Below are 26,479 nucleotides of genomic sequence, written 5' to 3'. Positions count from 1 at the left end.
GACTCTCAGCTTGAAGACAGTCTCATAGCCACCAAGTATCAATGGTGCAATGCAAGCAAACAGAACGTAAGTTATGGTGGAAATGGTGGAGTGAACTGCAATTGCGTATTTTCACGCGTTCAGTGGCACCTCAAAGGGTTAAGCTTTGATTGTCAGATGGAAAACGGAAAGACCTTGAGAAAGAGAGAGAATGACTTGCATCACAATTGTCTTGCATGGACCAAAATGTGTCCTGTCCTCGTTGCGTCATCACAGCCGTCGTGGTGCACTGTTGCATTTATTCATTTTATTGTACGGGTGAAAGTTGGCTCTAAGATCCAGAGTTTGAGACCCCTGACTTTCGCGGATCGAATATTGTCCTCCGAGTATGCCAGTTGTCTGACACCCACGTGATTGGCAATCATGTTTTCGAGTACCGGTATATTGATCGGTAGGTCAATTAGACACTCCCCCTCATCATCCGCTCTGTTTACAGACCCCCTGGAGACAGCATCTCCCAAGTCCAGGCATTTAGTGACCTCCTACAGGACTGTCTGTCCAATATTAGCCTTCCCAATTCTGCGATTGTACTTGCAGGAGACTTGAATGCTCGCCACTCTGACTGGTCTCCTAGAGACACCACGAATCGTGCTGGAAGGGAGTTCCGTAACCTCTTATCTTGTTTTGGCCTTGAGCAAATGGTGACATTCCCCACACACTTTACCCCCCCCCCCCCACGGCTCAATATCGTGTATTGACGTTGTGCTCACGGATTATCCTCACCTACTACTCTCTGTTACATCTCTTGCTCCTCTTGGTGCATCTGACCACGCACAGATCCTCAGTCACTTTCTACTGCCTACTGATGCTGTTTATCGTGAGGAACCTGCTGCAAACGGACATCCCGCTGCTGCACCCCAATACCACTTCAGGAATGTTCCTGCAAAGCCGGAATATGACTTTAAATCCGTGCCATCTTCAGTCTGGGATAGTGTGAATGCAGAGGTCGCTGATATTGACTGGAGCTGGCATCTGCGTGCCAGAAACGTGAATGATGCGCTTTCGCACTTTTCTTCCATTCTCAACAGTGCCCTTGAGAAGCACCTCTGGCCATTCGGAAAGCAGCCGTATTCTCACCGCTGCCCACGGCCTAGTCAGCCACCCTAACTTGATACCCATCTCCGCAAAGCAATCAAGTGGAAATATGATCTCTATAGCATTTTTAAGAAGTACCCAACAGAACAAAACAATCAAGCATACCAAAAGCAGCGAAATATAGTGAAAACCCTGACGCAGACAAAGTACAGAGCTTATATCCGCTCAGTGCAAACTACTTTGCCGGGTAGACACCGTCCATCGCTTGACCAGTTTGTGAGACAAGCAAGAATTCGAAACGTATCACGGGAAATTCCGTCACTCACCACAGGGACTCAGCAAGCGGCTGACCCTTTGGCCAAAGCTACCGCATTAAACGCCCAGTTTGCCTCTGTGACTCGGCCAGATGACCCGTTGCTCTCTATTCCCCCTATTCTCACCCCCTCGGAGCCCTCAGCTTGTTTCAAGTCCGTCATCACCACAACTGCCACTGTCCGGCGTCATCTGAAGAAGCTTCCGACGTGCAAGGCATCTGGTCCGGACGGCATCCCCAACCGGGTCTTCAAGGCCCTGGCACCATCCATAGCATTCCCTTTGTGCCATATTTTCAACATATCATCTACCACGGGCATATTCCCTTCCGCATGGAAAACAGCGAAAGTCATACCTGTATACAAGACAGGTTCCCGCCACGAACCTGCAAACTACCGCTCTATCTCTCTTCTTCCCTGCGTGTCCAAAGTATGTGAACGCATCTTTTATGATCACTTATACAGACATGTTTCGCCGTTTCTGAGTCCCGCACAATCTGGGTTTCGTAAAGGCGACTCCACCTCCCTTCAACTGACCCGCATCGTGCAGCAGGTGTGCCAGCATTGGGATAACAGAGCGCTTGCTGGTATTTGCTTCTTTGACTTGGCCAAGGCGTTTGATACCGTCTCGAGCATGCATTCAGGGTACGTAAACAACCACTCTCTTGGCTGAAATCTTATCTCTCTGGGCGTTATCAGTACATAACTGTGCTTGGCACATCCTCGGCTGCAGAGCCAGTATTGTCAGGCGTTCCTCAAGGATCAATTCTTGGTCCCTACTATTTGCAATTTACGTAAACGATTTACCTGCAGTCTTCCCTGGAACGTCTCTGTTTGCTGACGAAACGACCCTTCTCACCTCATCAGCTTCCCTCACTGGCCTGAAAAACAACTTGCGTGCTGGCATTCAGGAAGTTCTTTCCTGGATGTCGTCCTGGAGATTGTCCCCAAATCTATCCAAAACAAAGATCATTCTCTTCCCGCCCCAGCCAGAGTTCACAACCCTCATCCATGCCAACTTTCCAAATTCAATTGACATAGTGTCTTCTCACAAACACCTTGGCATTGTGATTGACTCTGCACTCTCTTGGTTACCCCACATCGAATATATCTGCAAAACATCAAGTAAATCCTTAGGAATTCTCTCCCCCCACTGCTCCTACCTCCCACTTTCTTGCAAGCTTCATTTTTATTTAGCCTACCTTCGCCCAATATTTGATTATGCCGATACGTCTTGGGTTGGATTATCCTCTTCCGCTGCTGCAAAGCTTGAAATACACCACAAGAAAATCCTTAAAATTCTCCTCCGTCAACCCCGCATGCTCTCATCATACGCCCTTTATAAAATTGCTCACACAACTCCGTTATCACATGGACGCAGTGCACACCTGGCTTCTCTTGTCCATTCTATTAAGCTTGATTTGTGCCCACCTCATCTCATGTGTTTTAATTGGTTATCTTCTCTAAGAACTAGAAACTCGCTCTTACTCCCTAAGTGTAACTCATCCACTCGTTTGCGCTCCCCTCTCTTTATTGCTTACTCTGTTTGGCTCACTCTACCCAGAGAAGTTAAGGATCTGACCTCACTCCGCCTGTTTAAGATGCGTGCTGCCCCTTATTTACTACGACATAAATAGCTCATTATCCACATGTCCTTTGCGTCTCTGTGTTTTTCACTGTTTTTATTTGACATTATCTTTCTTTCCGGAGTTGTTGTTGCTGTTCATTTTGCTACTCTTTTTTCCCTCCCCTTACTTTTATTTATCGCCGTTGTTGGCAATCACCCACTCTCTTAACATTGGCCGGTGTTTCCACCGAGTCTTGAGATGTTGTAATTAATACAATTATATAATAAATATATACAGTAGTAAAAAAATCCTAGGTTATGTCTTGAACAAAAATATGGGAAATGGAACATTATAACATCCCTATGCTTTTTTGCCTACGTCATCTCAAAGTGGTAGAGCAGCGTTTGGCGTAGCCGGGACGTGTCTGCAGTGGCTCACCAGCTATCTCGCTCAACGTCGACAGAGTGTCCGAATTGGACATGCCCTGTCCGCCCCTCTAAGGCTATGTTTACATGAGGCGTTTCAACCCGGGTTGAGTTCGACCAGGGTCAGATTTCAACCCGCCATATGCACAAAATGAATGGCGCGTTTACATTTAGAAAAGCGATCCTGTCAGCTTTTCTATAATTGTGTTCACATGGCAAGAAAAACGACACCGCTATGCTACGTAAGTTTCTACGTAAGGTGCTCGGTATTTCACTTAGGCTACGTAAGTCTCTACGTAAGGTGCTCGGTATTAGGTCTACCAACGGGTGGTAGCCGCGTGCTGTGCACGTGCACGCCAGACATTGTGTTGCAGTCCGTGTTGGGATGTGCATGCGCGAGGAACTTCCTCCTTTGGAACTGCTTCTTGTATGAGCTGTTTCGGATATTTCGTCTCCTGGCTTATTTCATTCCGGCGCTGCTGAGACCTCCTTTTCGCGGAATATTACTCAATGACAGGTGAGTTGACCAGTTCCCTTTGATTCATTTGCTTGTGTTTACTCTTTCATTTACGGAAAGTGTGCTGATTTTGGCCGGAATGCAATAAGTAATGGAAAAGCTGACAGGATCTCTTTTCTAAATTTAGCTTTTCCGCTGCCGAGGCCTCCTTTTACGGAATACTCGATGACCGGTGATCTCTGAGTTGACCGGTTTCCTTCGATTCATTTGCTTATGCTCACCCTTTCATTTACGGAAACGGGTGCTGATTTTATTCGGATTTAGATCCATTTTCAACTTCTTGCCCTTGTCTACAGTGTGCGAAGAACGCGAGTTCACCTTCTTGGCGGTAAGGCTTATGTTAGATGTGTTGTCGAAATACTCACATTAATTGTACATGTACATAATCATTGGTACGTTACAAGTAAGGCATTGGTCAGTATCTATTGGCAGTTCCCAATCTGGAGAGAAAGGTTCAAGGACCCATTGACCGAGTTTGCAAAATAAATTCGCATATCAGGGAAAATCTCCATTGTGGAGAGGTTCAGTAAACTTGTTTGCTTCATCCGAAACAAGCCAATGGGTGCAGTCTCCTCTCGTGAAGATCTCGTACTTGTAAGATTGGATTTGTTTACTCGAGTCTGGGCTGTTTGATTTATTATTTGTGAGTACCGCCGAGATTGCACTGCCCCAAATAAAGTTTCGTGCCGCCAAAGCAAGAATTACGATCTGCAATCTGTTTGAGGTACCTGCAAGAATGTTCTGTACATGTATCGTACTTTCTCTGTTGCTGTTTCAGTTGCCGTCATGTTGCTAAAGAAACGTTCAGTAGAGAGGTTCTGGAAAACGAAAATTCGAACGAAGTTTTGCGACAGTCCTTGCGAAAGTGTGTACGAATTTTTGCATAAACTTTGCGTTCTGCACATTTTCGTAGTTTGCGCGGGCCAAGTGCACGTACGCCATGACCCGATCTCGCGAAAGTGTGTACGACAGTTCCTTTCGCGTTCCCTGCAAGTTTCGCGTCCAAAGTTGCGAAACTTCGTGCGAAGTTTCGCATTTCTGAAGTTCATGACATAGAACGAAAGTTTGTACGCATTTTCGTTTTTTGCAGAATCTCTCTAGTGACTCATTTGTTTCAAACGAGACTAGTCAATGAGTTGTTGTGGCTTAGAATCTTTCGCTGTAGAAGAAATCCATTCGTATGTCTATTGGAGAAATAATTGTATTCACTGGTTATAAAATTGGTTAAGACAAACTCACAGAATAAATGCCATCGGTCCCTTGGTGTTCGTCCTAAAGAGGTTTGACTGGATATCATTCATACTCACCAAAAGATGTGTAAGATTTTATTATTATGGAGTGCCTTGTTTATCTCTCAGTACCTCGAACCATAGCTCTGCCCCTTTTATCCTCAGGATCAGTGTAGTTGTTGGAACGAGGTGTCGGACTCGGCAATGTATTTGTTTACATTTTAATACATGTTTATTGTTCCTCCTTTGCTGTGTTGTTTTAGAAAATCGTGGACTAACAGTTTGAAGTCATTGAACTACTTCCAAAAGTTGTATCGACATCAACAGGATTACGATTTCAGTGCAATATGATGCAGGATGACCTTATCACGATAACCCATGATTATAAACCATTATAAACACAGAATCAACAAAAACATCTGCGACACGCGCCTGGTTACATTTCTCAAATAAATCTGAAATATCTGAAAGGCAAGACAATTTTATGACAGAGTCATGAAATTCTGCCACAGCAACATGCATAGAATGACCTCCGTATAATAATAATAATAAAAAAGTATCACCACGGTCCACCACTACTCACATGTTTCCTCGCAGAAGAACATAATTACATGTATGTACACTAGTCTAGTCTAGTGCCATTTTCTACAAGAAAAGGCTTGCACATCAATCCGTATAATACGGTATTGATATGATGTGAAGGCCATCATTTACATATTGATATAGCATATAGGGCATTCCATTGATTGGTGACAGAAAAAACAAAAGAAATTATAGCAATAAAAACTGCTTTATGGCAGTTTTCTAAAAAAGGTTATTGTGTTCTAGTCCATGGACCCCGTCTAAAAAGTAAGAAATTAACGAAATGTGATAGCCGAAAATTAAAATTTCACACAAAACCTCACAATAATCACACACAGAATGAAAGGCTACATGTAGAAGACCTTTTCCCCTCGTGATCCTCTTTCCTATGCATGCATGACTGCATGTTGCCAATTGTTGGTGCAGTACAAGTTTAGTGTGGAAAGCAGCATTTCAAGTGTTGTGATTATTGTGAGGTTTTGTGTGAAATTTTAATTTTCGGCTATCACATTTCGTTAATTTCTTACTTTTTAGATGGGGTCCATGGACTAGAACACAATAACTTTTTTTAGAAAACTGCCATAAAGCGTTTTTATTGCTATAATGACGCATTGCGCTTGACCCGGGTTGAAATTTCGCCCCGGGTTGATTTCAACCCTCCCCCCAAGGGGAGGGTGGAAATCAACCCGGGTCACGAAAATCGTTCAAACGTACTTCTGTGCGTATCTCGCGCCAGGTTTGAACAGCACTGCAGTCTGCAGATGCAAATAATTTCGCGCGAACGGATTCACGTGACCATACAGGACTGTAGAAGTGGACTTTTGGCGGCATATCAGTATTTGACCCGGGTCAACTGTCTTCATGTAAACGCTCACCTCTTTTGTCCATCGTACAGACTTTCAACCCGGGTCGAGTTCAGCCCGGGTTGAAAGTCTGTACGATGGACAAAAGAGGTGAGTGTTTACATGAAGACAGTTGACCCGGGTCAAATACTGATATGCCGCCAAAAGTCCACTTCTACAGTCCTGTATGGTCACGTGAATCCGTTCGCGCGAAATTTGCATCTGCAGTGCCGTTCAAACCTGGCGCGAGATACGCACAGAAGTACGTTTGTACGATTTTCTTGACCGTGTCAACCCGGGGCGAAATTTCAACCCGGGTCAGGCGCAAGGCATCATGTAAACGCGCAATTCATTTCATGCACATGGGGGGTTGAAATCTGACCCGGGTTGAAACGCCTCATGTAAACACCGCCTTACAGTCCACTCTGGAGTGCCCCAGGGCTCTATCTTGGGGCCTCCATTGTTCATCGTATAATACGTTAATGATTTGGCAGGTTTGGATCATACCTCACTCAACGTGGACGATACAGCGCTCCATATAACCGAGCCAGGCTTATTACAAGCCTGCGACTCGCTACAGTGTCACATTAATCACGTTGTGCGCTGGATGTCGAAGTGGAAACTCCGCCCCAATGTGTCGAAAATGGCAATCCTTTGTATCCCCCCACGACCCTCCAGTGACCTCACCCTCTTTGTGACTCGGCTTTTTACTTTCCCTGATGATCCCATTGCTATCAACATTGTTAAAAATCACAAACACCTTGGTATATTTCTTGATGAACACTTGTCCTTGGATTCGCACGTAACCTATATTGAAAAGCGAGTTTGCTCCGCTCTAGGCTGCATTTCTCCTCACATCTCCCATCTACACCATGGTTGTCGAATACAAATTTATCACTCTTATGTTGTTCCTTTGTTTGATTACTGCTCTCTCGTTTGGCCCTCCGGTCTATCCTCCGCTCTTATGCATCGGTTAGAAGTCACCCACCGTAAATTACTTCGATTAATATTTCGCATGCTCTTCTCTCAGACGCTATACATTTTGGCTTCCTCTTCCCCTCTCTCCGAACGCTTTCCCCACTCGGCATGCAAATTCATTCACCGTATTAAGCTTCACCTTGCTCCTCCTCATGCACTTGCGCATTTAAGCTGGTTCAATAATAGCTCGCGTACTAGATGTTCTCTCCATTTCCCACTTGCCAGATCATCGATCCTTTTAAAATCCCCTCTGTTCAAGTCCTATTCTCATTGGTTTCCGCTTCCGCAGGAGGTAAAGTCTTCGCTGCATTTTGTTCCATTCTGCCCGCGCCTAAGTTGAATTGAATTGAATTCGTTGTTTTCCATTGCTAGCCTAATCTTCATACTGCTCTCTCCAGGTTACTTTAGTACTCCTTTTGTTTTGTTTTGTTTTCTCTTTTTCTTCTCCTTCTTTTTCTCAGTTGTCCCCACCATGGCTGGTTAAAATCGCCCGCATCACATGCACTATGTCATCGTGATTGTGGAATAATAATAAAATAAAGTCGGTGTCGTATAACCCTCGAATGGAAAGAGAAAGTTTATTTTTTTCGCTCAGGGTCCTACGCTATGCTTTTTTGCCTAGCTCGTCGTGCATTTTATGTATTATTATTTTTTCCTAGAGCCACGTAAACCCGTCATGTGTGATCCATGAATAAGGGAAGTGGTGGCGTGGTCTGGGATGCTCTGCCGACATTGGCGGCATGTTACTCGAACAGATGGAGACGTTTTGCAATACAATGATGTAGCCGATCAGTTTCCTGTGGTATGGTTGGGCATTGTAGCCCTCATGGTCAACGTAAAACACTATAAGACCGCAAAGGTTTTATCTCACCCAATAATTTTTGGAATTTCTTTTGCCTAACTCATATTCAAACTGATTGAAACGGTTTTACAAGACAATGATGAAGCCAATCAATTGAAAAAACATTTCCTTCAGTTATACTAACATTCACGACGTTCATTCACTACGAGCTAGGCAAAAAGCATAGCGTAGAGCCCTGAGCTTCCAAGCTCTCACGTTCGGATTCCGATTATTTTTCCAAAAAACATGTACTTTTTATATCAATGATTCTTCAATTTGCAGCTACAGCCTCTCTGAAATCAACATCGTTCCCTGTAAAAAGGCGACGACGCCTGTTGGGAATTCCCTAGTAAAATAAGAATAAAAATAAAATGCAATAAACATCCACGGTGGTGGAACTGACCATTGTCAACAACGACATGATGTCAGGAGTCCCGGTAGAGAAGAAGAATTGCAGCCACTGTAAAGCCGGGAAGAAGAATCAAACAAACAAACCATCATGTTGTTTAATACGACCAGGACAATATAAGTGTGCCCAACAGTTTCACTTTGGAGAACTCCGTTCGCAATGTTATCCCTCACCGTGATTGCAAAGGTTCACAAGACTTTCGGATGTGCTGATCCACATACAGGACAACTAGCTTGCTTTTAGGCAACTTGCTTTCAAGGCAACTCTCCTCTAACTGAAGCTTCGGAGAAGGAGAAGGAGGAGACAAGGTGCAATCGTATACGCATGCAGGAAAGCCACACCCCCCCCCCCCCCCTTCCCAATCTGCAGTCTCTTGTACAATCAGCCTTCAATGCGACGGACCGTACGATAGGCGGTCAGCCTTTGGGTCATCCTGATAAAGGTGTTATTATTAAAATGTTTGTACAACCATTATCAGCAAGAGTACATGACCCCCACTCTGGGGGGGGGGGGGGGTTATGTACTCTTGTTATCAGTACGCATTGATGTGGAAGCTTCACCCCAAAAAGGAAAATTGATGTGAAAGTGTGCATGCGTCTCGTAAATCGACCAAAGGTCAAGAGCAGTGGGGTCGTATAGATCCGTCATCATTATCAAAACCCAGGGTTTGTGCTATCGATCCCTGGTCAAGAGCGTGTGAGCTGTTGCGTACATTTGCAAAAGGGTCGAGCAGTATTGTACTACGTGTTATTATATTAGCCGAGTATCAGGGCAATACCGGCAGATATCGTAGCCGGTATTGCCCAGACTACGAGGCTAATAACACATTTATCACATGCATACTTCCCCCAAAGGTTGCCGAGGCTAGGATTTGTGGTCTGATCCGGCTCAGGAGCGGTATTGTGTGGGAACTGAACTATTGTTATCGATTTCACTGTACTACTTTTTTTCTCTTTTACGTTTACTTTATACCAGGCGTGGGCCATCCCCTGTACATAGGTGCCATCATTTTTCTTTGTTTCAATAAGATTGTACAATAATAATAAAAAATAAAATAAAAATACTTCCCTAATTTGATGTACTCATCAACGTACACTGCCTTCACACGTGAATTCGGGATCATGGTACATGTAGTACGACAAACTGCGAGGCAGGTGTATCCAACTGGTATTACATCTACATGCGCACCTACTTGTATGTGTACGTGTACAGTGTGTATGTTATTAAATATTATTATTATTATTTATTCTTCTTTTACTGTACTAGGGAATTGCAAACATGCTAACAGGCGTCAGCGCCTTTTTACAGGGAACCCTACAGTGCATTTCAAAACTATAGACGCGTAGGGTTTTTGAAATATTTCAAATTTGGTTGGAACTTTTTGAGAATAGTTTTCGGAATATTGCTCAGGATCGCTCCACAATTACTCTCATATAGTTTCTAAAGGATTGGATAACAGACGCCCAATTTGGAAAAAAATATGCACAAAGTGATCACAGAATTTATGTAGTATAGATGCTGGCATAACGGTTTTTGCCTAGGTACGCGTCTATAGTTTTGAAATGGACTGTAGGTATTTAGAAAAGCGATCCTGTCAGCTTTTCTATTATTGTGTTCACATGGCAAGAAAAACGACATCGCTATGCTACGTAAGTTTCTACGTAAGGTGCTCGGTATTTCATTTAGGCTACGTAAGTCTCTACGTAAGGTGCTCGGTATTAGACCTACCAACGGGTGGTAGCCGCGTGCTGTGCACGTGCACGGCAGACATTGTGATGCAGTGCATGCAGTGCATTGTGATGCGTGTTCGGATGTGCATGCGCGAGGAACTTCCTCCTTTGGAACTGCTTCTTGTATGAGCTGTTTCGGATATTTCGTCTCCTGGCCTGGCTTGTTTCGTTTCGGCGCTGCTGAGACCTCCTTTCGCGGAATATTACTCAATGACAGGTGAGTTGACCAGTTCCCTTTGATTCTTTTGCTTGGGTTGACTCTTTCATTTACGAAAAGTGTGCTCATTTTGGGCGGAATGCAAGAAATAATGGAAAAGCTGACAGGATCTCTTTCTAAATTTAGCTTTTCCGCTGCCGAGGCCTCCTTTTACGGAATACTCGATGACAGGTGATCTCTGAGTTGACCGGTTTCCTTTGATTCATTTGCTTATGCTCACACTTTCATTTACGGAAACGTGTGCTGATTTTATTCGGATTTAGATCCATTTTTATCTCTTTGGCCTTGTCTACAGTGTGCGAAGAACGCGAGTTCACCTTCTTGACGGGAAGGCTTATGTTAGATGTGTTGTCGAAATACTCATATTCATTGTACATTGGTACGTTACAAGTAAGGCACTGGTCAGTGGCATACTATCGTTGGCTGTTCCCAATCTGGAGGGAAAGGTTCAAGGACCCCGGGCATTGACCGAGTTTGCAAAATAAATTCGCATATCAGGGAAAATCTCCATTGTGGAGAGGTTCAGTAAACTTGTTTGCTTCATACGAAACAAGTCAAAGGGTGCAGTCTCGTCTCGTGAAGATCTCGTACTTGTATGATTGGATTTGTTTACTCGAGTCTGGGCTGTTTGATTTATTATTTGTGAGTTCCGCCGAGATTGCACTGCCCCAAATGAAGTTTCGTGCCGCCAAAGCAAGAATTACGATCTGCAATCTGTTTGTAGTACCTGCAAGAATGTGCTGTGCATGTATCGTACTTTCTCTGTTGCTGTTTCAGTTGCCGTCATGTTGCTAAAGAAACGTTCAGTAGAGAGGTTCTGCAAAACGAAAATTCGAACGAAGTTTCGCGACAGTCCTTGCGAAAGTGTGTACGAATTTTTGCACGAACTTTGCGTTCTGCACATTTTCGTAGTTTGCGCGGGCCAAGTGCACGTACGTCATGACCCGATCTCACGAAAGTCAGGGCTCACAGTTGCGTAGAAAAGCGTCGACGCTTTTCTACGCAACTGTGAGCCCTGCTTTCATTCTCGCTGGAGTTCTTGTGGCAGCGCAGTTCGCCATCATGGAGGAACTGGCACCCTGGGAAACCTGGTCTTCAGTGGCCCTCGACAAACGCCCGGTGGATTTGCTGGTCCCGTTCACCTCCATCCGATCACCAGCTCCGTGTGGTATCATCATGTTCTCGGCGTTACCTGCCTGGCGAGCTCTGACTCGTTTGTTTGTCTTCTTACCTGTGGAATCATCACGATCGCTCATTGTAGGATCAGCTCTTGGTCGAACATGGCATGTTGTTTTTACTGGGACTAGCACAGGTTGCGTTTCGCCTTCTCCTCCAAAATATCGCGAACATCGGCTCTAAAACTACGAGAGCAGTACACATGGTAAAAGTACAACTCGGGTTCTTTCTCTTTTCTGTGTGGGATGTACACACGATCGGTACTCTCCCGGGGTCACGCGACTCACGTGCACCAAACCCGCCCTCGCACGACGCTTTTGTCGATCCTGCATGCCTACTGTGAGCCCTGAAAGTGTGTACGACTGTTCATTTCGCGTTCCCTGCAAGTTTAGCGTCCAAAGTTGCGAAAGTTCGTGCGAAGTTTCGCGCTTCATGACATGGAACGAAAGTTTGTACGCATTTTCGTTTTGCAGAACCTCTCTAGTGTTTCATACGAGACGAGTCAATGAGTCGGTGTGGCTTTGAATCTTTCACTGTAGAAGAAATCTATTCGTATGTCTATTGGAGAAATAATTGTATTCACTGGTTATAAAATTGGTTAAGGCAAACTCACAGAATAAATACCATCTGTCCCTTGGTGTTCGTCCTAAAGAGGTTCGACTGGATATCATTCATACTCACCAAAAGATGTGTAAGATTTTATTATTATGGAGTGCCTTGTTTATCTCTCAGTACCTCCAACCATAGCCCTGCCTAGGTGTTGGCGGATAATGCCGGCATTATATCGAGCATTATACACCACCTGGAGCATTACGAGCATTATAAAGCATTACGAGGCCACAAATGGCATTATACGACGTTCTACATGACTGCATAGTAGATCTACACACATCTTCATGTACAGATTCGTATCGGCTATAGCGTTGGTCTTTGATTGGCAACATTTATTACATACGCGATGTACTAGTATTACTACAAGCGATAGACCACCGCACACATCATGCATGGTACCAAACAGATCGTGGCACGCAGTGCCAGGCCCAGTATACCTGGTATACTGCATGCATGTAGTTGCGGTCCAGCACAGTGCTCTCAAAAACTTCCGGTCCCGGAAGTCTATCTTCGGCCAGCAACTAACGTGTTACTTTACTTTTGAAGATCCGGCCTGGTAACATGGTAACAACGCCGAACCAACGAAACAAATGTGAGCCAGCAGGCAGCATGGAACAGTGGAGGTGCGCACACGCACACATTCCAGATCTTACCCGGTTACCGTCCACAATGTTACAAAAAAAACATTTTTCATCGAAGCAAGAGTCCATGTCTTTGTCGAAGAGTAACGCTGGACTTTCACCGGACATTGACCATTGTGTAAGACCAGCTAACTAGCAGCCACTCGCCGCGATGCCGTTCTTTGGATTGGGAGGAAGCTGGGCTTTCTCCAGATGAGCGGCTTTTGGCGGAGTCCTCTGATGATAGTGACGTCGTCGAGTTGGAAACTGCAGATCCTGCCGCGATAGCGAGGAAGCGGTCTTTTCAGAAAACAGCTACATGTATTACCAAGTCTGAAAATGTTTCCAAAAGGACGCGAGTAGCTCATTGACAGAGCACTGAAGTGGCCATCAGTGCCGAAACACGGGTGCGGAGCCGCTCAAAAGCGACTGTGGCAAGTTAGTGTGCCTGGCATGCCATACAACATTATCAGGGAAGAAGAGTATAATTATGTCCCATATTGCTGCTGCGAGACACAAACAAGGAAAGTCCCGTTTGGAGAGGGAAACTCAGAGGCAGAAGCTGATCAAGGAGTCCTTCTTGGCGTATCAGAAACGACTTGGGAAGGCTCTAACCGGCACCGGTCTTACTGAGGCCGTTAGTTCAGCCGAGTCTCTGCGGCGGATCCAGATTGTGCGTTCTATGTGGCATAGCATGGGTGCAATATTATAGCGTTTTTCTTAGCCCAATACCGCAAGGTTCAGGAGTTTATATTCCATCCGGCAGAGCATTATCAGCATTATTTGGAGCATTATATGGCCTTTTGCGGAGCATTACTGAAAGCATTATATCCCATATTACGGAGCATTATCCGCCAACACCTAGCCCTGCCCCTTTTATCCTCAGGATCAGTGTAGTTGTTGGAACGAGGCGAAGGACTCAGCAATGTATTTGTTTACATTTTAATACATGTTTATTGTTCCTCCTTTGCTGTGTTGTTTTAGAAAATCGTGGACTAACAGTTTGAAGTACTTCCAAAAGTTGTATCGACATCAACAGGGTTACGATTTCAGTGCAATATGATGCAGGATGACCTTATCACGATAACCCATGATTATAAACCATTATAAACACAGAATCAACAACAACATCTGCGACACGCACCTGGTTACATTTCTCAAATAAATCTGATTGAGGGTGGGGAAATCTGAAATATCTGAAAGGCAAGACAATTTTATGACAGAGTCATGAAATTCTGCTACAGCAACATGCATAGAATGACCTCCGTATTAAAAAAAAATCACCACGGTCCACCACTACTCACATGTTTCCCCGCAGAAGAACATCATTGCGTATGTATGATTTACTGCACGAGTACAAGGGCAATACCGGCTGATACATGACCGAACGGCGCCAGCCGTGAGGTCATGTATCAAGCCGGTATTGCCCGTGTACGAGTGCGTACGAGGCGCAGTAAATCATTTATTGCATGCTTGACCCAAACTTTCCAGAAAATGGAGAGAAACCTTTCTCAGTCTCCCGACACACTTGTTCAGTGGTAAACGTCGTTTGTGGTTTTGAAATTCTCTATTTCTTTCCGATATCGATGGTGTTGTTGTTCGTGATTGAGCACTGCGTGTAGGAACAGGAACTGAAAGTGGTATGAGCTCCACAACTTCGTCTCGAACGCATTCAGTTCGTCTAGTTCGTCGGCTGCTCATCAACGCATCGATATCGATGTCAAGGTTGCATTCACCTTCTGAGGCGGCTGGTTCAGGTGGCTGGAACAAGTAAGTTATTGTCCGCTCAGTTACATGCGCGCGTGTGTGGTCTGTCATTCTCGTGCTTTGTAGTTTGTAGTCAGATCAAGTTGCTGTTTTGTGTTTCAAATTTGAAACTCCGAACAGTAGACACTTGATCTGATCACGAACCACAAAGTACAAGAATGACAGTCCGCATGCGCGTACATGTAACTGAGCGGGCAATAACTTGCCGGGCAATACCGAGAAATACAGACCGCTGAGCAAGAGCGCTCATTGGCTGTAGTACAGGCAACCCTCACGTGACATGCAATAAAATACGGTATTGATATGATGTGAAGGCCATCATTCATATCAAGAGTCCATAAACATGCACTCTTGTTCATATTGATATACATGTAGGGCATTCCATTGATTGGTGACAGAAAAAACAAAAGAAATTATAGCAATAAAAACTGCTTTATGGCAGTTTTCTAAAAAAAGTTATTGTGTTCTAGTCCATGGACCCCGTCTAAAAAGTAAGAAATTAACGAAATGTGATAGCTGAAAATTAAAATTTCACACAAAACCTCACAATAATCACACCCAGAATGAAAAGCTACATGTAGAAGACCTTTTCCCCTCGTGATCCTCTTTCCTATGCATGCATGTTGCCAATTGTTGGTGCAGTACAAGTTTAGTGTTGAAAGCAGCATTTCAAGTGTTGTGATTATTGTGAGGTTTTGTGTGAAATTTTAATTTTCAGCTATCACATTTCGTTAATTTCTTACTTTTTAGACGGGGTCCATGGACTAGAACACAATAACTTTTTTTAGAAAACTGCCATAAAGCAGTTTTTATTGCTATAATAATTTGATGGATGAGCGAAATTCAGCTGGTGAACTAGACATGCGGCAAGCGGGTGGAAGTGTATTCCACCTGGCAGCGCCCAAATTTAGAAAAGCGATCCTGTCAGCTTTTCTATTATTGTGTTCACATGGCAAGAAAAACGACACCGCTATGCTACGTAAGTTTCTACGTAAGGTGCTCGGTATTTCACTTATGCTACGTAAGTCTCTACGTAAGGTGCTCGGTGTAGATCTACCAACGGTTGGTAGCCGCGTGCTGTGCACGTGCACGGCAGACATTGTGTTACAGTGCAGTCCGTGTTCGGATGTGCATGCGCGAGGAACTTCCTCCTTTGGAACTGCTTCTTGTATGAGCTGTTTCGGATATTTCGTCTCCTGGCCTGGCTTATTTCGTTTCGGCGCTGCTGAGACCTCCTTTCGCGGAATATTATTACTCAATGACAGGTGAGTTGACCAGTTCCCTTTGATTCTTTTGCTTGTGTTGACTCTTTCATTTACGAAAAGTGTGCTCATTTTGGGCGGAATGCAATAAATAATGGAAAAGCTGGCAGGATCTCTTTTCTAAATTTAGCTTTTCCGCTGCCGAGGCCTCGGGCCTCGGAATACTCGATGACAGGTGATCTCTGAGTTGACCGGTTTCCTTCGATTCATTTGCTTATGCTCACCCTTTCATTTACGGAAACGTGTGCTGATTTTATTCGGATTTAGATCCATTTTTATCTCTTTGCCCTTGTCTACAGTGTGCGAAGAACGCGAGTTCACCTTCTTGACGGTAAGGCTTATGTTAGATGTGTTGTCGAAATACTCATATTCATTGTACATTGGTACGTTACAAGTAAGGCACTGGCCAGTGGCATACTATCGTTGGCAGTTTCCAATCTGGAGGGAAAAGTTCAAGGACCCATTGACCGAGTTTGCAAAATAAATTCGCATATCAGGGAAAATCTCCATTGTGGAGAGGTTCAGTAAACTTGTTTGCTTCATACGAAACAAGTCAAAGGGTAGTCTCGTCTCGTGAAGATCTCGTACTTGTATTATTAGATTTGTTTACTCGAGTCTGGGCTGTTTGATTTATTATTTGTGAGTTCCGCCGAGATTGCACTGCCCCAAATGAAGTTTCGTGCCGCCAAGGCAAGAATTACGATCTGCAATCTGTTTGTAGTACCTGCAAGAATGTGCTGTACATGTATCGTACTTTCTCTGTTGCTGTTTCAGTTGCCGTCATGTTGCTAAAGAAACGTTCAGTAGAGAGGTTCTGCAAAACGAAAATTCGAACGAAGTTTCGCGACAGTCCTTGCGAAAGTGTGTACGAATTTTTGCACGAACTTTGCGTTCTGCACCTTTCGTAGTTAGCGTGGGCCAAGTGCATGTACGCCATGACCCGATCTCACGAAAGTGTGTACGACAGTTCATTTCGCGTTCCCTGCAAGTTTCGCGTCCAAGGTTGCGAAAGTTCGTGCGAAGTTTCGCACTTCAGGACTTGGAAGGACTGTTTGTACGCATTTTCTTTTTGCAGAACTTCTCTAGTGACTCATTAATTTTGTTTCATACGAGACGAGTCAATGAGTTGGAGTGGCTTAGAATCTTTCGCTGTAGAAGAAATCTATTTGTATGTCTATTGGAGAAATAATTGTATTCACTGGTTATAAAATAGGTTAAGACAAACTCACAGAATAAATACCATCGGTCCCTTGGTGTTCGTCCTAAAGAGGTTCGACTGGATATCATTCATACTCACCAAAAAATGTGTACGATTCTATTATTATGGAGCGCCTTGTCTATCTCTCAGTACCTCCAACCATAGCCTTGCCCCTTTTATCCTCAGGATCAGTGTAGTTGTTGGAACGAGGTGTCGGACTCAGCAATGTATTTGTTTACATTTTAATACATGTTTATTGTTCCTCCTTTGCTGTGTTGTTTTAGAAAATCGTGGACTAACAATTTGAAGTCATTGAACTACTTCCAAAAGTTGTATCGACATCAACAGGGTTACGATTTCAGTGCAATATGATGCAGGATGACCTTATCACGATAACCCATGATTATAAACCATTATAAACACAGAATCAACAAAAATATCTGCGACACGCACCTGGTTACATTTCTCAAATAAATCTGATCGAGGGTGGGGAAATCTGAAATATCTGAAAGGCAAGACAATTTTATGACAGTCATGAAATTCTGCTACAGCAACATGCACAGAATGACCTCCGTATAAAAAAAAGTATCACCACGGTCCACCAGTGGACCACCACTACTCACATGTTTCCCCGCAGAAGAACATGCTAGTCCCATTTTCTGCAAGAAAAGGCTCGCACATCAATGCGTATAATCATCGTGACGGTATTGATATGATGTGAAGGCCATCATTTACATATTGATATAGGGCATTCCATTGATTGGTGACAGAAAAAACAAAAGAAATTATAGCAATAAAAACTGCTTTATGGCAGTTTTCTAAAAAAAAGTTATTGTGTTCTAGTCCATGGACCCCGTCTAAAAAGTAAGAAATTAACGAAATGTGATAGCTGAAAATTAAAATTTCACACAAAACCTCACAATAATCACACACAGAATGAAAAGCTACATGCAGAAGACCTTTTCCCCTCGTGATCCTCTTTCCTATGCATGCATGTTGCCAATTGTTGGTGCAGTACAAGTTTAGTGTTGAAAGCAGCATTTCAAGTGTTGTGATTATTGTGAGGTTTTGTGTGAAATTTTAATTTTCAGCTATCACATTTCGTTAATTTCTTACTTTTTAGACGGGGTCCATGGACTAGAACACAATAACTTTTTTTTAGAAAACTGCCATAAAGCAGTTTTTATTGCTATAATAAGAAATTGTACTAAAGCCATGTCGGGTGTTAGCGGGGGGGGGGGGGGCAGAACAAGAGCAGCAGAGACTTGGCCCCGGGTGGTGGCTGCAGTGCGAGCACCATGGGCGCGCAAGGAAAAGCCGTCTCGCAGAAGAGGACTAGCAAGTCCATTCAGGCAGCGGTAAACAAATACATAGGTTTTGAAGTTGAGGCGTTTCTCAAGGGCGTAAAAGTTAGTATGACTGTATAGAAGAGTGGTGGGAGTCATTCTATCCAACGGAAATATTCTCTTTAATACTACGCGGCTGGCAGTAAGAAGCTTGTCATATAGGGTTTGTGATAAGCAATGAATATAATGCAGTGCTGCCAAACTCAAATGTGGACTGAATAATCGATAAATAGAAAAGTCGTTTGCCAAAAATGCTGATATTCTGCTTTGCATGGACAAATGCTCCGACCTTTCTATTGACATTTGCACATACTGCATCCACTTGGGTTGAGAAAGACAGATTTTCGTCAACCAGTATTCCTAAGTACCGAGCGTAAGCAGATGGGACTATGGAAGTGCCCCGGCAGTTGACTGCGGTGCCAGGTGGCAGCTCCGTGCCCGGTCGCCGGAGTAGGACAAACTGAGTCTTGGACGGGTTTAACACCAGTCCCTTCTGATCTAGGTAGCGATCCAGAGCGGCAAGGTCAGCACTCAGCTGGGTTGTGATGATCTGGATGGACTTGTGCCTGATATAGAGTGAGATATCATCGGCATAAAGTTGATTCAATGCATGTTGGAAGCACTGTGGTGCATCACGGATGTAAATGCAAAAAGCAATGGGCCGAGCACGGAGCCTTGTGGGACGCCTCTTGTGCAAGGGCAGGCCCCACCTAGCTGTGGTCCTACTCTTACTCGCTGGACGCGTCTGGTCAGGTAGCTTGCAAACCAAGCAAGTGCAGTGTCAGCAATGCCAAGCATCTTCAACTCGTCAATGAGCTCTTGATGCTTAACTCAGTCAAAAGATTTGCTCATATCTGCAAACACTATGCCGCAGTACTCGTTGTTATCAAGGGCTTTGAGCCATTCGTCGACCACTAGCGCTAGGCAGTCCTCGCACGAGCTGTTGGTACGGTAGGCAAATTGATTGTCGGGCACGTACATGATGTTGTGATTGATTGATTGAATTTATTTTACTTCGCAAGTTCAAACGGTTTCCTGGCCCAGTTATATGAAAGCGAAGGATAGAATTTGCCAAAATCCTAATGAGCAACAGCATAGCCAATTATATTATCATAGAAATGGAGTACTATGCGAGCGAGAATACTGAGAAGAAAGGAACATGTCAAAACCTGACGAAACACAACCTATTTCAGGCATACATAAGGAAGGCAGGCTAGCTTAAAATCTTGCAATCTGGATACAGTGCGTACCTCTCTAGGCAAACTGTTCCACAGCAATGCCCCAGCTGTGGCGAATCTCGTTTGGCCACACCGACTGCGAGCTGGCTGGCCGAGCAGACCATTGGTATGCTGATGGCGCGTACTTCTGCCGCTGCATGCTGCTGGTTTGAGAAACTGGGCTAGAGCAAGGCTAGTGGAGTCAATTAGATAACGCCAGATGAAGATCAGGAGCTTTTGTTTAAAAAGTTCAGTGACACTTAAAGAATGCAGTCAGCTGCTCCAAAACAACTCGTTCTAATATCTTGCTGCATATGGGCAATAATGAGACTGGTCTGTAATTAGTAGAGCTTTCTGCATCGCCTGATTTGAAAACTGGGCTGACTGTGGCATTCTTTAAATTATCTGGTACGTACCCTGTGCTCAGAGATTTATTGATAATATCAGTGAGAGAAACTGCTATGGAATCACGACCATGCTTCAGAACGGCTGGTAAGACGTTGTCAGAGCCAGGTGACTTACTTGTGTTTGTTGCTTTGAGCAGTGTGGTAATGTGCGCCACAGTTACGGCTCGAAAATGGGACAGTCGAGCTGCAGTAGTTGGCTGTTGGGTGGCTGGGCGTAAACATATGTCAGCAGGCCGGCTTGGATCGTGCAGTATGTTAGCAAATGTCTCTGTCAGACTACTGAGAGATGCAATTGGCTGATTTCTTACTTTCCGCCTGCCAGACAGACTGTTAAGAAGAGCCCACTGACCTCTAGGATTTCGTCGGAGTGCCGAGAACTGGTGCATCAGGAAACGGGATTTCAGTCTCCTACTAAGAAGCGTCCCCTCGCGTCGGACAGAACGATATTGTTGCTTATCACTCTTCTATATCGACCTCCACTAATTCTCGTGATCCTTGACTGGTCCTATATTACCCATATCGTCGCAATATCGACCGCTTATATCGACCGCTTGTATCGACCACTTAAGCGGGATTCACAGAAGCTTTTTTGCGATGCGACACGCGATGCGACGCGATCTGCGACGGACGCGTGCGATGCGAACTCGCGAAATACCATTCACAGAAGAAGTCAGTGATGCGACAACATCTTGCTGATTTGGCTACGTCACCATGATATTCGCGCGGTTTGATACAACTTGTACAAATTTGTAGGCAACTCTTGCACCTTTGTACAACTTTGCTGTAGAAAAGGTCAAAATCGTACGCCAAATCGCTTGTCGCATCCCATCAAGAGTACAATCATAACCCCCCAGAGTGTGCAACGCCGATCCAGCTCTGTGTAGGGTCTTGGTCGAGCGGAATCGGATCTTCTGATGTCATGCGTACACTTCACACCAGCGCAAGGCCGGTCTCGAGGCAGGGCACCATTGTTTTTGATCCAAGAGTACCCGCGACTCCCCGGGTTCCCCTCAGATGTGTACGGTATTATGACGCAAAGATCCGATTCCGCTCGACCAAGACCCTATGCAGAGCTGGATCAGGCGTTGCACACTCTGGGGGGTTATGTACTCTTGGTATAACCAAGAGTACATAACCCCCTCTCGGTATAACCAAGAGTACATAACCCCCCAGAGTGTGCAACGCCGATCCAGCTCTGTGTAGGGTCTTGGTCGAGCGGAATCGGATCTTCTGATGTCATGCGTACACTTCACACCAGCGCAAGGCCGGTCTCGAGGCAGGGCACCATTGTTTTTGATCCAAGAGTACCCGCGACTCCCCGGGTTCCCCTCAGATGTGTACGGTATTATGACGCAAAGATCCGATTCCGCTCCACCAAGACCCTATGCAGAGCTGGATCAGGCGTTGCACACTCTGGGGGGTTATGTACTCTTGATCCCATTGCATCGCAAAAGTTGAGCCAAGCTCAATTTCTGCGATGGCCCAGTTGCGTCAGTTGCGTAGGGTCCGCAATGGTTGCGATTTTGGGATTTCCCGGTTTCGCGGCTGTCGCATCGCGTGTCGCATCGCAAAAAAGCTTCTGTGTTAAGCGGGATTCACAGAAGCTTTTCTGCGATGCGACACGCGATGCGACGCGATCTGCGATGGATGCGTGCGATGCGAACTCGCGAAATACCATTCACAGAAGAAGTCAGCGATGCGACAAAGTTTTGCTGATTTGGGTACGTCACCATGATATTCGCGCGGTTTGACACAACTTGTAAAAATTTATAGGCAATTCTTGCACCTTTGTACAACTTTGCTGTAGAAAAGGTCAAAATCGTACACCAAATCGCTTGTCGCATCGCATCGCATCGCAAAAGTTGAGCCAAGCTCAACTTCTGCGATGGCATGCGATGGCCCAGTTGCGTCAGTTGCGTGGGGTGCGACATGGCTGCGATTTGGGGTTTTCCCGGTTTCGCGCCTGTCGCATCACGTGTCGCATCGCAAAAAAGCTTCTGTGAATCCCGCTTAAGGTGGCTCCTACCCCTCGGGTCCAAATTTTTTTTGTTTGAAACGTGGCTACAAACGATTGTACTTTGTTCCGTTGGATATCTAGTGTACGGAGACAAATTTTATCAAGTTCTACCGGCCGGTTTCACTCGGGGGAGGGGCCAAACATAGCATACTCACAATTGCCAATTTAGGCCAAAAAATACCGGAAAACCACTTTTTTGGCCGTAGCACTGGTAGTTACCCCCTTTTTCTTGATGTCCAACATCAGGACAGAAGTATACTTGCTAAATATCAGCATAAGCTGTAGAAGTGGGTAGAATTCTGCTAGAAGGTGACCTTTTTCTCTTTTCGGAAACATCCCATTTCAGCGCACACGTCCCATATATTAGCCCCGCCCACAAGTATTTGACACTGAACTTGCCCTGTATTCGATGGTTATGCTATCATAACCTAATAATGGTACTGTGTAGCAAGTTTGAGCAGGTTCTACCGAAGGTTACTCTTGAAATAAAACTTTGAAGTGTCAAGTGATGCCATATTTTCAAGAATCAGCACATTGCACTGGGACATTGTCCAACGCCTTAGAACCCATGACTCCACCATATGACAGATACGTGTCTTACAATAATTGATTGCAACATCTTCCAAACATAGTAGTAGAGCTTTGGATCAAGTTTTAGCAGTTTCTACCGAAGCTAACTACCAAAATAGAACTTTGAAGTCGCCCACATACTTAATGCCATAGCTGAGCATGTGCATTGAGTGTATGGTCTAAACGTTTTCACAACTAGCTCCAATGCGGCAGATACGTGTCTTACATTACTTGATTGCAACATCTTCAGAACATAGTAGTAGAGCTTTGGATCAAGTTTAGACAGTTTCTACCAAAGCTAACTACCAAAATAGAACTTTGAAGTTGCCCACATCACACTAAATGCCACACATGTGAGCATGTGTATTGAGTGTACATGTATGCTCTAGTGTTTTTCACAACTTTCTCCAACATGAAGCCGATAGTGATGTGGAATTTGTTGACTGCTTTGTCCAAAACATAGTGCTGAAGCAATGCACATTGGGCACTTTCTACTGGTAATGTAATTATTATAATAATATTATTATTATAGTGTTTGCTGCCAACATAGCAAGCAATACTTCTATACTAAATGCGTATTCCACTGGGTACGGTCCAATAGCTTTTCACTTCACATCTAGCCACTGTTCTTCGTGCATTACTTGAATGCTTAGTCTCCGTGGTAATGAAGCTAAGAGCCACACTGGAGAAGTTTCTACTGAAGCTAACTATCAAAAAATATGAAATTTCCAAGATGCTACTACACTGTGTTACATCAAGTAGCTGTGTGCAATGCCACTCTGTTGAACACAGTAAGCAAAATCGAGTCACTAAAACCCTATTTGCCAGATATAAGCTGCTGAGGCTGATAGCAGCTGTATGACCTGATATGGATGGCGGTTCCACACTGACCAGCACATGTACACGCGCACAGGCAGAAGAACACACAAGTAATACACCTAACGTTACTTCGAAGTACATCATGTAAATACAAGCGTATATACAAGCATCACACCTGTACTCCACAACCGGCAATCCTGGGCGACTCCAGCTGGTCAGAGTGCAATAATTTCTGCAGCAGGCTCGACTTGGAAAGCTAATCACAACTGACATGGCTGCAACATGAGTATTACCAGCGCTTTTACAGTGCTACTTGTATTATATTCTTGTCAATCCAGTGTGGTGCATGGCACTCGTTTTCAACAACCGAGTTTATGTCATTAGTTGCATATCCAACGCCAGCAGAAAAAAGAGGGGGTGGGGGCAAGTAACCACTGTTCAACGCTAGTCATATTGAACGGCGTTATGCCATGCCAGGCGCGCACACAAAACACTCGCGCGAGCGCGCATGCACGTACACACCCGGGTGACACACATTTGTGCGACTTTACATAGCCTGCACTGTCGTTCTATGTCATAGGAGTGAGTGCACACACATATAATAGATTGCCTAATTTTGCATACGTAATAAAATTGTATATGTATACACACATGTGCGTGCACGTTATAGATAGACTCAGCGGCATACGCATGAGTGTGTGCCAATAGGGCCACATGCCAATTATCGGATTAGTCTGTGAAAGTTGCACGGCACGACAAACTTTCGGACAGTCTAAAGATATGACACAATGAATGTGGAATACCCACCAGTGTATAAGACCATTTCATATCTATTTCGCAGCGTTTGTGATTTTCGGAGCGTCCCTGTTGATATTTGATGTCCTCACTTGGTTGATGACACAGTCACAAATTATCAAATTCACCTCCAATGCCATCCAATCTGCGTTCCGCGATACATGTGCAGTGAACGGTGTTGAGGAAAGCCATGCAGCAATACTGTGACACAGTCGAGACTCCCAAGCAGAGGATACAATTCAACAGCGTAGTGAAGTACGAATTGTTCTAAACAATTTTCAAGACACAATTACAAAATTTGAAGTGCGTCTTGAAACGTGTTTGAAGTGCTTCGATGTATTTACCTTCGATCTCCCTGAATCGATCCATCCACAGCTACCTGACGAATTTGCCAGTCAGTGCGGGAGATGATCGAGCAAGTTATAATTATTTGAAGGTCGCGAGATGTCAGTGGGACTGGCAGGAAATCTACAAAAGCGTGTTCTGAAATAATTTTCTAATACTCAGGCATGATTCAAGAGCGGACTTTGATTTCTCCCTTCTTATGGTACGAGCACCAGTCGACATTGCATTCTTGGAAAATCTTCTGCGAGTGCTGCCTTCCCCTTTCATAGAAAGAACAAGTGAAGAGGGACACTAGCAGCAGGTTCTAGCTAGGTCGCCAGAATTGCAGAAAAGCGAGAATACGTTTCCTACAACGATTGATCCCACAAAAATCATCGCTACCGAAAAATTTACTGAAAATCTACACTTTTCAAACGATGCGCGCGCAGAGGGTGTGAGCCACCTTAAGCGGGATTCACACTACGGCAGTTTGAAGCTGGACGCAGCGTCAAGCCGCAGCACTTGACGGAGACGCGGGGTCACACAGTGTTTTTTTTTTTTTGCAGCTCATGACTGCATGCCGCGGCTTGACGCATTTGTCTACGTCACAAAAACCACCAGGAAAACTCAATGACGACACGGATTCCCACGGAAACCGGCCTTTTGCTTATTATACAAAAAAAATTGTCGGACAAAGTTTTCGAATTTTTCATTGATTTTTGATTACAAGAAGACGAAAGGTACTAGGTCCACGCGCGCACGATCGTTGTTGTTTCTTTCCGAATTTGAAGCCATTTTCAGTTGTAGTGTCATTGATCAGGCAAGAAAAGTCCGCATCGCAGCTGTGTTTCTCCTGACTTCGTCATACTGGTTGTCCTTTTTGGGGCTCTTGACGACAACACAACACTCACAAGTCAACAGGCTCCAGTTGGCCGATGACCCACTCAAACAACTGGTCCTTTCTCGACATCATTTTCTTCTCAGAAAACGCCTCGCTCTTCCGCCAGGTTCGGAGCAGAGCAGCCTCGGCCTCGTAGGTCCACGGACTCATCTCGAACAAAAAGAGGGAACAAAACAAACCTTGAACAGACAAATGTCGAATAACTGCTCAACTCAAGCAAAGTGTCTTGAAACTAATTTTACTTGAAAGACACTGTTTTTTCCGCCAAGCGTCACTCCCATCAGCGGCAACGCAGCCGATTTCCCCACGTCAGACGCAGCAGCGTCTGACGCTCAAACTTCCCGCATTGCGTCAGTTGCCATGGAAAAGCTCATGATTCTGACGCTGACGCAGCATTTTTGCCGTAGTGTGACCGAGGCCTTAAAGGCCGATTCACAATACAACTTTCTGCGACGCGACATGCGACTTGCGACACATGCGACGAGCGGCGACAGCGACCCACGGTTCACAATATTCTTCATGTTTGCGACATCATCATGCACAAGTAGTACTATGCACGTGCACTGCACGTGCACCCAGGGTCGAAACTGTACTCCATTTGTGTATGTCGCTTGTCGCATGTCGCAAAAGTTGAACTTTCTTCAACTTTTGCGACAGGTGCATTCCGACAGCTTGCGACAGCTCGCGACAGGCAGTTTCTTGTCGCAACTGTCGCAAATCGCGTG

General features: G+C 44.8%; 1 protein-coding gene and 1 long non-coding RNA gene across 2 annotated transcripts in view; both read right to left on the bottom strand.

Moving 5' to 3' along the window:
• LOC135821325 (uncharacterized) overlaps nt 1-26,479 on the bottom strand; it is a 246,864-nt gene that overhangs the window by 51,899 nt on the left and 168,486 nt on the right. The window lies entirely within an intron of this gene.
• Nucleotides 23,603-25,299, bottom strand: LOC135820663 (uncharacterized). Its single transcript, XR_010554170.1, has 2 exons — nt 24,874-25,299; nt 23,603-24,796 (listed from the first exon to the last, which is right to left on the bottom strand). It is a non-coding gene; the product is annotated as an uncharacterized LOC135820663 (long non-coding RNA).

Source organism: Sycon ciliatum, chromosome 7, assembly GCF_964019385.1.
Source record: "Sycon ciliatum chromosome 7, ocSycCili1.1, whole genome shotgun sequence".
NCBI lineage: Eukaryota > Metazoa > Porifera > Calcarea > Leucosolenida > Sycettidae > Sycon > Sycon ciliatum.
Note: the sequence above shows the minus strand (reverse complement) of the source record. Positions and strands in the feature narration are given on the sequence as shown.